This window comes from Odontesthes bonariensis, chromosome 3, assembly GCF_027942865.1.
Source record: "Odontesthes bonariensis isolate fOdoBon6 chromosome 3, fOdoBon6.hap1, whole genome shotgun sequence".
NCBI lineage: Eukaryota > Metazoa > Chordata > Actinopteri > Atheriniformes > Atherinopsidae > Odontesthes > Odontesthes bonariensis.
This window is the reverse complement of record NC_134508.1, coordinates 19296665-19308852: the sequence shown is the minus strand read 5'-3', so window position 1 is coordinate 19308852 and position 12188 is coordinate 19296665. Positions and strand designations below refer to the sequence as shown.

At 41.9% G+C, this 12188-nt stretch overlaps 1 non-coding gene across 1 annotated transcript; it reads right to left on the bottom strand.

The window, feature by feature from the left end:
* Window positions 1-5391: 5391 nt before the first annotated feature.
* Window positions 5392-5484, bottom strand: trnai-uau (transfer RNA isoleucine (anticodon UAU)). Its single transcript is given in 2 exon segments — window positions 5392-5427; window positions 5447-5484. It is a non-coding gene; the product is annotated as a tRNA-Ile (tRNA).
* Between the last annotated feature and the right edge of the window lie 6704 nt (window positions 5485-12188).

The following is a 12188-nucleotide window of genomic DNA, read 5'->3' as shown; positions in this document are numbered from 1 at the left end:
TATTCCTCCTCAGCAGTTCAGTGCAGGTTATGTAAAGTCTGTCAGAGCAGAAGAAGATTAGAAACAGTTAATGCTGTTTGATATTCTAGTGTTTGTGTTTGACACCGTTTAGTGGAGGGAAGAAAAACTGACTGCCACACAAAAGTCCTTCAAATATCTTCATTAAGGATGATTCCTGGGTGCAGCCTTCATATGAAGTAAAACTAAACAACACCAGTTAGATGAGATTCTTAATTTCACATCTCATTCTCATTTTCTGGTCTTTTATTGAACATTACAGCAAGTTATAAAAAAAGACACGGAAAAGCATTAGATAACAACCTCTGCTGCACAACCAGCAGGGTTTTTGGATTTAAACTCCTGACAACATTTCCTTGTTTGTTAAAAACAAAAAGCAGCAAAAGCCACATTTCAATGTTCTCTGTGCTGTGTCTCTCATCTTACAGGCTGTTATATGCTTACACTCTGTCAGAGTTAAATTGATTTTCAATACTGAACTTTTATAAGATGTATTTATAGATACATGACTGGATCATTGATGTGGTGTGTAGGTTTATTATTAATCACAATCATGTAGATTTATTAAAGACATATTTGTAACTGCTCAGGTTTTCTTCTTTAACAATGAAACTTTTAGAAACTACTGATACTTATGATGTGGTTGTTACACTGTGATGTAAGTTGCAGTGAACCAGTGTGTGGGTGACTCTCATTATTTCCTGTTTCTATGAAGTGTGTGTATAAATGTCTGTGTGTGAGTGTCACTGTAAACACCAACTGAAGCAGGAGTGACCACAGAGATTATATGCTCATAAAGCTATGTGTCTCACAGGCTTGTTTGATAAAATAACTGATCTACTGCAGTCATTACTGTTGTAAAGTCTGCTGGGAGGCAGAAGGTTGTGTATCACTCTCCATATGACAGCAGGGTGAACAGGCTGTGCCTCAGGTGGGCTTTGTCTCTGAGTATGTTTGGGCCGTGAGCAGACACACCACCTCACCCACTCCACTGGTGCTGAACCAGCTTGTGCTCCAAAAACATTCATGCAGAGCTGCTGCAGCTTCATCCGTCCACACTTCAACAGTTTTTACTGATGGTTTGATCCTGAAAACAAAAGAGCAGGAAAATCAGGGAGTTGCTATCTGACAGATCAAAATAAGGATGCAGTTTGCAGCTTTCCAAAGCTGTTAAAGTACCATCTCACTGATTTGTCATGTGACTGCTGCAACGTCAGCGGTGTCTGGAACATCAAAACTGCTTAAGTTACAGTTATAAAGCTTTACAGATGTGAAGTGGAATTAACCAGTTGGACTGACTTTGAAGATGGGTATCTGAACACTGTTGCGTTAACAATATCACCCTTACTGTCACAGCTGCAACAAATTCAGTATTCTGTTGGAAGTTTCAGATGTGTCTGCAGTGGTAGCAGAAATGATGTGTAAATGTCTGAAGTTACTAAAAGCTGGCGGCAGCTTCGGCAGTGATGAGAAGCGCATTTTTCAGCCCATATCTCTAACTTCCAGAGACCCATGCCATTGTGTTTTAGAGGGGACCACTATTATTCAGTTGCTTCTGTACTGGGACAATGAGCATACACTTCCAGGTAAACCAGGAGAACCTTTAAAACCCTTTCAGATATTTTTTCTTTCTTTTTTAAATGTTTTTTTATTAATGAGTTTTAAACAACATCCTCCTCAGTACTCAGCATTTTTCCAGATAAATTCATTAGACTGAGCCAGCCCTCTGGCAAAAAAACCTGAAATATTTCCACATGATGCAGCTGAAAGAGCTGTGATGTCATGTCATTGTTAAGGAAACCTGAAGAAAAACCTGTTGAATTACAGGCTCTTGGATAATACAATTTCATTTGATGCAGTTTAGTAGAAAAAAAGCTTCTTCTGAGTTTTAAAGGCATTCTACCAACAGGATGATATCTACTGTAAACTGGCTCCCATGTTTGTTCTGTCATGTCTGTGGAATGAGGCTATTAGTCAAAGAAAGACTAAATCAAATGTTATAGCTGATCATTTAGAATTCAGATTAGTAAAATATTCCTTATGTGTCTGACACAGACTGCAGAAAGCTTTGTCGGGTCTGCTTTTAAGAGTGTTGCATCAGAAGACGGTCGTTCTCTGAGGCAAAGTTATTGTTTGGTGTTTCATTCAACAGAGGAGAGGGTAAGTGTAAAAACTGTTCATTTTTATTTACTCCAGCACCAAAGCAGCGTGTAAAATGTAAATGCAAACATTTTTTTAAACACATCATTTACGAATAATGTTTTTAAAGAACAACACTGTCCCACTGGTTGTCTTTCAGTCCCAATTGTCTGCGTCTCGTCTGGACTGTGTTATTTCTGCAGGTGTCGGTGAGCAGATCTTCTTCTCTGTGTGTCTCTCAGGGTGGCCGCGGGTCCTTAAAAAGTCGTAAATCAATTTTCCTGAAAATAAGACCTTAAAAAGTATTAAATTGTCTTAAATTCAGATTGCATTGGTCTTAAAGTGATGGTTCGGAGTAGATTCACCCTAGGGTCCTTTGAACCGTGACATCCAGCCAAGTAGTCCACCCGAAGTTTTTTCGATCTTGGCTGAACATCAGCTGAGTTACTGAGTTATCCCGAATAGCTTCGTACAAGCGCTAATGGAACCTAGCAGTATCTCCAAAATTACCACACTAAAATCACATGCCATGACACCAAACTTCTACAGTAGTACAAATATGGTCTGTACTCACAAAACGATGCATTTGGAAGTTTGTACATAGTCCAGGAGTTTATTATCATCAACACAAGCCTAAAAGCTTCTCTGCTGCTAAAGCTGCGTCGACGTCACTTCCTTGATCTGGGAGCTTCAATGTAAGATGAGGGTTGATCTACTACTGTAGACAACAAAGCAAGGCTGCTCAATTTCTCCATTGATAAAATAAATTCACAACTCTACAACATAAAAAATCATGTAGAATATAGCATATACTTTGTTGTCTACAGTAGTAGACCGGATGGACCAATGTGAGACCAGGCTCAGTCAGGAGGTGCGTTTGTACAGACAGCTGTAAGAAACTGCAGTGAAACAGCACAGGGAGCACGTAAACTCCCAAAACTGGTGGACAGAGATTGGCAGAACTTTGGGGAAAGAGGGAGAGTTCTGTAAGAAAGTCTGGAAGAAGCTACGGGACAGATACGTGAAGGCAAAGAAGAGGGCAGAGACTCTGTTGATGCTGGGGCTTCAAACCTTCACCTCTATTAACTGAATTAAAAAAATTTAAATGATCCGAATACTGCAGCAGTATCATTAATTACAGTGTTCCTGCTCTTGACAGCGGCATTGTTTTCTTCTCCACTTTCGTGGTTGTAGAGTAGAGGTAACCTTCACGTAGCAGCAACACCTCTGTGACGGAGAGAATTGCAACTACTGGCGCATCGACTTGCGACCACTATCTATGGCGGGCACGTAATCGTGACGTCATCAACACCGCTCACGCTAGCAGACGCGGCAACCATGCTAGAGCCTTTACAGTATTCTACGAAATGATACAACTCAAACAAAAATGGTCCTGACACGTTGGCAAGGGTCCAGTAAATGTGCTCAAGTAAAATAGTAAGTCTACAGCAAGTATTTCGCCCACAACAACACAAAGTCTGCAGGTAAAAACTTTCAGAATTTCTGTCAGAGGCATATTTGTCCGCACATTCTTGATCATAACTTCAGTTAGCATGCATGTATTAGCCCCAACGTGATACCGAAACACATAATTTTTGCTACCACTGTAGACACGTCTGAAACTTCCAACAGAACACTGAATTTGTTGGAATTTTTGTCGTGTTTTATTCTGTTTTGAACGTAAACTTGCAAGCTTTTCTACGCTAAATAAGTAGCAAAGCTAAACTTAAACTCAGTGCAAAATATAAAAAGTTAAAATATCGCCTAATATGCGATGATTATGTGTGAATAAGGTATGCTGAAACCTTAGCATGTCTCATCATGTTCAATTTATCCTTAAAGAAACTCTGTGCTGCTGTGATAAATGGATACAAAGGATGATCCACAATCTACAGAACACTCTGCAGACTTGTTTTTACCTCCTGAACCTCTTTTTGCTGATGACTTTCAATCAACAAATATATGTTTGTTCATGCTTCATTCCCAACACATACACCTGATCTCACAGAAACCAGGCTGTCTGATGGAGCATGCTCACACAGACACAGATTACACTGTATCTGTGGTTGATACTGAGTTACCTTGATACCTTGGTGGTTGACCTGATTCAACCTGAAGGTCCGGTGGTTTAGGAGATCCTTCTAATTTGAACCTGGGGAAACAGAAAGAGAAATTGTTAGTTAAGAAAAATCAGTCTCTAGTGGGTCCTCTTATAAACTTTGAGGGAGCACTTTATGACGTCCATTGACGTCAATGGTAGTTAATGCATGTAATCGCTCGTTAAACAACGTCATTATACGTCACGGCGAAAGTTTATATAGGACCCAGAGATCAACAGCTGTGTGTCGGGAGGTTGTGGCTCCCCTCCCTCAGGGAGCAGGTTGAGAGGCGATGGCAGATGGGCGCTGAGTCTCGGCTGCCAGGGCGGCAGTCAGGCTCTTTCCATAGGTACAGTATGAGGATGTAGCTGTCCATCTGAGCTTGTCATACATATGTTAAAGCCTGGTGAAGATTCATTTTTATGTCTGATCTTTTACAATGTTATGGCACGTTGATGATCAGGGGAAAAAAAAGTGTGCACTTCCCTTTTCAAATGAATCTTGCAGAATCAGATCATTTGTAGCCATTACAATAAAACCTTTGCTTCTCAAACACCACTTATCAGATCTATTTTAACCAGACCCAATTGTATTGGCCGTTTGTCAAACAAATTAAACAAAACTTAAATTAAAGCAAATCAAACGAACACTTCAGGCACCATGGGCAGGTAATGTACGCAGGCAAGACATAGTCCAATTTCCAGGCAGATGTTTTGAGTTGAGGCTGGTTTCTTTTTTGTTCCAGAAGAGCAAACAACATGGTCCTTCTCGCACTGGTAAAAAACCATATGCCCATCACCCAGGTGCCTACACAGATCACCACCTACTTCCTACCTATATACAGGTGTGCCTATGCGCACTACTGCCCCCAAGTGTTCAAATCATATCAGTAAATACATCAAAGAAAAAGACTAAACCTATAAAGCAAAGTAATTAACTAAACAAATAACTAGACAATAATATTAGCAAAATATCAATAATTAATTTAGAAGGCTTAGAGGTTTAGAAGGCTTATCTCCATAGCTTTACTGTGCTCTATAGCTTACCTATTTGACTTCTAATCACAATCTGCACTGTTCTTATCATGTCTCTGACCAGCTCTAATATTGTAACTTCAAGAACTTATCACCAGATATGCTCCAGGTGAGGCTTGAACTCACAACCTCAGCATTGCTCTACAGTGTCTGTCTTATAAGTACTCTGCGCTAACCAATTGCACCACTGGAGCATTTCATTAAGCTATAAAATACAAGTTGAGTGTGAGATTGTTACCTACTTATACCTAGTTACCTCGGTACCTTGGTGGTTGACCTGATTCAACCTAAAGGTCTGGTGGTTTAGGAGATCCTTCTCATTTTAACCTGGGGAAACAGAAAGAGAAATTGTTAGTTAAGAAAAATCAGTCTCTAGTGGGTCCTGTTATAAACTTTGAGGTAGCACTTTATGACGTCAATGACGTCCATTGACGTCAATGGTAGTTAATGCACGTCATCGCTCGTTAAACAACGTCATTATACGTCACGGCGAAAGTTTATATAGGACCCAGAGATCAACAGCTGTGTGTCGGGAGGTTGTGGCTCCCCTCCCTCAGGGAGCAGGTTGAGAGGCGATGGCAGATGGGCGCTGAGTCTCGGCTGCCAGGGCAGCAGTCAGGCTCTTTCCATGCGTACAGTATGAGGCTGTAGCTGGAAGCGTCTGCTCCGCACTCGCAAGTCCGATGCTTGTGTTGTGGACAGGAGCCCCCGTAATTGGTTGCGTCTTGTTCTCGGTGCTCTCATGTCCTACTGATCCCTGAGTACGTGTGTTAATTCCAAACACACGGTGATTGGTCAAAAGATCATCTGGAGTCCTTCAGACCAAATCTGTCACTCCACAGTCCCAAGCGAGAAAGGAGGGGCCCACAGTGACACCCATCCCGGGTGCTTCACTGGGGATAAAGACAGAAAATTTCGCCTCCCCAAGCACGAGGGCCACGGGAAGCATCCAGATGCTCCGTCAGCTTTTTGGAGCATCTGGATGCTTTTCGCGTTTGCCCTTGTTGCACCCTCAAGTAGACATGCCTCTGTGTTATACTTCTGGCAACTTTATTTGTCCCGGTTCGGTTTTACATGCGTTTTACCAGACGAGCTGACACAGACACACGGAAGGCAGACGAACGTAAAACGTAAAACAAAACAACACCTCCGCCACACCGCGGCGGCTGATGACATCACACGCACAACAGCGCAAAACATAGAAATGCAAACCAAATGGTACACTTTATCTCTAGGTCTCAACACCCTCCCCCACTAAATTAAATGTTGCCAAACATTTTCTTAATCTCTTAACTATAGAACACTTTGTGAAAAGGTAAGTAAACAACAGGTATGACAACACATTTTTTCTTTCAGGATGAAATAAGGTCCTTCTCTGTCATTTGAGCACTTTATAGACTGTTTTCTTTTCTTTTCTCTTTTTTTTTTCCAGTGGAGGCTTTACCAACAATCAGTGAGGTGGAACTGTACTGAAAATACAGAGAAGTTAAAGTTACATTTCTATACATTTTATATCCCCAGATTTTTTTCATTCTGAAAAGTAACATTTGTTACAGTATATCATCTGTCCTCATAATTACCTTCATAAAAAGCCAAAAAAAGACCAGACTTTATCATGTTGATATTTCAATTTCAACCTGCAGGTTAACAATGTGAGTGACTTAAAGTGTGGAAACAAGTCCACAGAAGTTTTTCTTTTAATAATATGTCAACTATTTGCAAGTAGGGCCCACAGTTAGTGTCCTTGCTGTATGACCAGGTAAGACATCTGATTCTCACATGTAGATGGAAAATTTGTAAAATAATGAGCAACTTTGGCTTAAGTTACTAAAAGCTGGCGGCAGCTTTGGCAGTGATGAGAAGCGCATTTTTCAGCCCATATCTCTAACTTCCAGAGACCCATGCCATTGTGTTTTAGAGGGGACCACTATTATTCAGTTGCTTCTGCACTGGGACAATGAGCATACACATCCAGGTAAACCAGGAGAACCTTTAAAACCCTTTCAGATATTTTTTCTTTTTTAATGTTTTTTTTTATTAGAATTTTTATAACAAATATCCAGAAATGAAGATGGCTGGTTTAAGGAGTTTTAAACAACATCCTCCTCAGTACTTTGCATTTTTCCAGATAAATTCATTAGACTGAGCCAGCCCTCTGGAAGAAAACCTGAAATATTTCCACATGATGCAGCTGAAGGAGCTGTGATGTCATGTCATTGTTAAGGAAACTTGAAGAAAAACCTGTTGAATTACAGGCTCTTGGATAATACAATTTCATTTGATGCAGTTTAGTAGACATGAGTAGAAAAAAAAGCTTCTCCTGGGCTTTAAAGGCAATCTACCAACAGGATGATATCTACTGTAAACTGGCTCCCATGTTTGTTCTGTCATGTCTGTGGAATGAGGCTATTAGTCAAAGAAAGACTAAATCAAATGTTATAGCTGATCATTTAGAATTCAGATTAGTAAAATATTCCTTATGTGTCTGACACAGACTGCAGAAAGCTTTGTCGGGTCTGCTTTTAAGAGCGTTGCATCAGAAGACGGTTGTTCTGAGGCAAAGTTATTGTTTGGTGTTTCATTCAACAGAGGAGAGGGTAAGTGTAAAAACTGTTCATTTTTATTTACTCCAGCACCAAAGCAGCATGTAAAATGTAAATGCAAACATTTTTTTAAACACATCATTTACGAATAATGTCTTTAAAGAACAACACTGTCCCACTGGTTGTCTTTCAGTCCCAACTGTCTGCGTCTCGTCTGGACTGTGTTATTTCTGCAGGTGTCGGTGAGCAGATCTTCTTCTCTGTGTGTCTGTGAGGAGCTTCACACACGGAGACGGCTTCATCTGAACGGCTCGGTGTGGGATGCTTTTCATCGTTTCAGCTGGGGCCGATCCATAGTCCGGTGTCTGGGAGCAGATTTGGTGCTGGAGTGTGTTCAGGGGACGGCTGTGCTGCTGGAGCTTCCTGGGACTGGTGGATGTCCACTGTGAGGTGCTACAAGGGAGACAGAAAGAAAGTCCTGATTTAAGCTTAAGCATAACTTTGTGACAATTTGTCATCTTTTGTTTTTAAAATAGCAGCTTGTTTCTTTACTCCTTTCTATACTATCAGCTAATAACATCTAAATGCAGTATATAATGTGCCTTTTAACTGATCACGACTTTGTGACACAAAACAGGACCAACCCCAAGTCCTCCTTTATTGCTTTTTTTTAACATCAGCTTCTCTCATCCGGATGGGAGCTCCTCGTCGTCACGGAAACCCTGGGTGCATAACGGCAATGTCGGGTCCACAGTCTCTCTCCTTCGGACCTGCGCTGGAGTCTTCTCTCATCCATGATCACCTCGGTAAAACACAGCAGGAAAAGGAAGGAAAAACTGCACAAGTACTCAACATGTGTGAGCTAGCACACATTGATTTCTGTAGATTTCGTTCATTAGTCAGACGGAATCATGCACTCACCTGTTTTGCACAATACGTTACCTGCGGTAGCTCAGGTGTTCCAGTTTGTCCTCCGTTGGTGTCAGAGTTGTTGTTTCTTTGCCATCCGCTGGTCCTCCCATCAGCAGGAAGCCACAGAGGCTCAGGCCAGCGTGACATGTGTTCACACAAAAGAGGAACATCAGAGGTGGACACTTTATTAATCCTGCGAGGGGGAATCCTTTAACTTCCCCTCGCAGGATTAATAAAGTACTTTGATTTGAATCAGGCCTGGATCAGAAGGAGGGACCCCCTCCTGAAACTTAGCCTGTGAAGACAGTTCCACCTTCCTGTACTTATATGACTGTGACATGACAGAGGTAGCAGTGAAGAGAATGCTTACTATTATATCTAGTTTGCAAATTAATTACAAAGCCATGTCCTGCAGTTAAACCGGTTTGTAACACTCCACAACACACTCGCTCACAGTGCTATCTTTTGCCTGAAAAAATTCCAAAGGTGAGTTCAGTGCGTCCCCCTCTTTCTCTCTGACATGCAGCAACCACTCAGTCAAAGCGATAACTACCAGGTGACCACGACACCGTTACGTATTATGATGATTCCACCTTAGAACAGAACACAAGTTTTATAAACCATACGTAATCTTTTACCTCCGTCAATATTTCCACTCGTCCCCCGAAGCGTTGTCTGACTCTAACCCAACATCAACACCAGAGTTTGGGTGCCTTGCCCAAGGACACTTCGACATCTGAACTTGAGGATGTGGGGATCAATCTACCAACCCTTTGATTAGTGGATGAACCGCTCTTTCTCCTGACACACTGCCCCCCCGTCTCTCACTCTCTCTCTGGCAAGCTGTCATTTATCTCTTTGAGGTCTCACCGACAGGTGAACGTAACATTTGATAACCGATCCACGGGTCAAAAAAATCTAATGTTACCAGGAAATGGTCAATATGTATCAGAAATTCTACATTTTTTAATAAATACACATTAGGTTTCCCCCTGAATAACAAACTAAACATGATATTTCGTATTAGTTTTGGGTCTTCTTCTTTGGTCTGCACCTGTGCTGTTGTGCTTTGCTGCTCTGTCCATTCATCTTCCTGCCATGTTACTTATTTGGAACGCCGCTCTTTGACTCTCTACTGTGGTTTTTATATATTCCTGGACGTCTTCATTAGCTCAGGCCAGTTATAGTTAAAGCTCACTTTGTTTGCCATGCCCGCCTTCTGTGTCCTGCATTTCACTGCATGAAAAGAGGGATTTGTGGATGTATGTGGCCCCTTACATGTCCGCATACGTTGAGCCCCTGCATTTGCGGTGGTAAAAGTGAAAACTTGGCCCAAATTGTCGCAAATTGACCTGGCAACTGCTCCCCCATGCCCCCCTCCCCTCCCCTACTTAGGAGAGCCTTTAATATGTAAATGCCAGTGATCAGGTCAGGAGCTGCCACAGTCATTTTCAAGTGGGGTGGGGTGAGGTGAGGTGGGGGGTGGGCAGGCCTGTTTCTACACGTTCCTGACCATCACCTCCAACTCCAGCCAAGTTTGTTGCTGTGTTGTCTTGAAAAAGAAGAGGTGCACGCTGTCTGCTGGTGACAGGTGATGCATATCTGTTTTTTTTTTCTCCCAAACACCTCTTTTGTAATACCGCTTTTTGTGGGCAAAATTCAAGGATTCAAGGATTCAAAGGTTTATTGTCATATGTGCAGTTAGAAACGTGTTTCCCTGAACAATGAAATTCTTTTCTTTGTTGCCCGCACTGGATGTCCAAATGTATAATAATAAAGATAAGATAAAGATAAAATAAGCATGCAACAGCAATATTCTAAAAGGTTTCTTAAATAAAATAGAAATAAAAATATAGAAATCTGGCCTGTATACATAATGTGCAGTGCGCTCAGTGTTTTATTGTGTATGGCTTAATTCGGTGTCACAATGGTCACAATATCGCCGAGGTCTTTTCTTTGTCCTTGCAGAGTCCATTTTTGTGTCAAAACAGTGCAAATTGCCAGCTGTGGTCAGACAACATTAAATAGCAAAAGGACGGGAGGTTGTCTCGCGAGTATTCCGTGTAATGACGTGTAATGACGTATACGCATATGATTGGTGGAGCTTAACGGCTCGCATAAGCTCTCGTTCAATCACGTATGAGAAACATTGTGCCGTGCAGTGTAAACAAAAAGTTTAAGGAGCAGATCTGGCGGCAGAAAGTCAGACAGACAGAAAGGCAGACAGAGTCCCGTGCTGTAAAAACTGCCCTGGTTTGTGGAATACAATGGGCTGGAAGACAACTAGCTTTCAACTCCCCAGCAACTCTCTGCGGGTCTACAGGTTTGTGTGTTTTTTTCTACTTGCACATGACCATTTGATTGTTTAATTTTAGTCTTGTTGACACTGTACAGCACTTGGGACAGTTCTCGCTGATTTTAAATGTGCTGTATATTAAACTTACTTACTCACTTGCTCACAGGCAGATCAAATGAAAGTCCTGTTGAATGCTATGACCGGGATGTCTCATATGGTGGCCAGCACTGTGGATACGGTCGTGGAGAGGGTTCTGGAGGGAATCGACCAGAGATTCGCTAGGTTGGAGGCAAGATGGCCGTCGAGAACGGACTGGAGTTACATTCCAGAGAAGTTGAAGAGCACAAGAGAAGGCAGATACAGAATCCGAAAACCGCGGTAAGAGTAGGTTATTGACTGTGGCTTTAGGCTAAACTCAACTTAATTGTGTCCATCACGTGAAAACCAGTGTGAGTTGCTTTATTTAAAAAAATGAATTTCGTGTTTTCAATTTATAGGAAGCAGTTCGCCGCCTGCATAACTCACCGTGGCATTATAATCCAGGTCAAGGGTAAGAATAAGTGAATGTTCTCCCAATATCTAGTTGAGTTGGACCCGATGTTACGTTAATGCAGTTTTTTTTATTAACCATAGGCCTGTTGTTTTTACAGGCTACTGTCACCTCACAATATGGATGTAACGAGTCGCTTGAAGGAGGTGGTGGCAAACAGTCCGAACTTCAGAGAGGCAGACGGGGACACTATCGAGGGTGAGCGGCGCTGACTTTTACCCCGGCTGGCACTGATACTTTTAAGCACTGGTCATTTTATTCATTCCTCTTGTTGTTTTTTTTAGCTGCGTGACGGACCTGTGTGCTGTGCTACAGGCGCGTCTTGAAGCCAACCCGAAATACTCACAGTCTCACCACAGAAGAGTGAAAGAGAGTAAGAACATATACGCTGTCAATATGACTTTTGTTACTTTATAGACAAGTTGTCAATATGCTGTGCATGGATAGACCATGTTTTGGTTATTTATTGGTTATTCCAACAGCTCCCAGAAGCCAGCTTCTGATCCAGGATGAGGACGTCTGACAACTCCCGCAGACCCTGCAGGGACCGGAGGAATGCGAAGAATGCGGATTCCAAACGGCGGCGTTTAGGCTTAT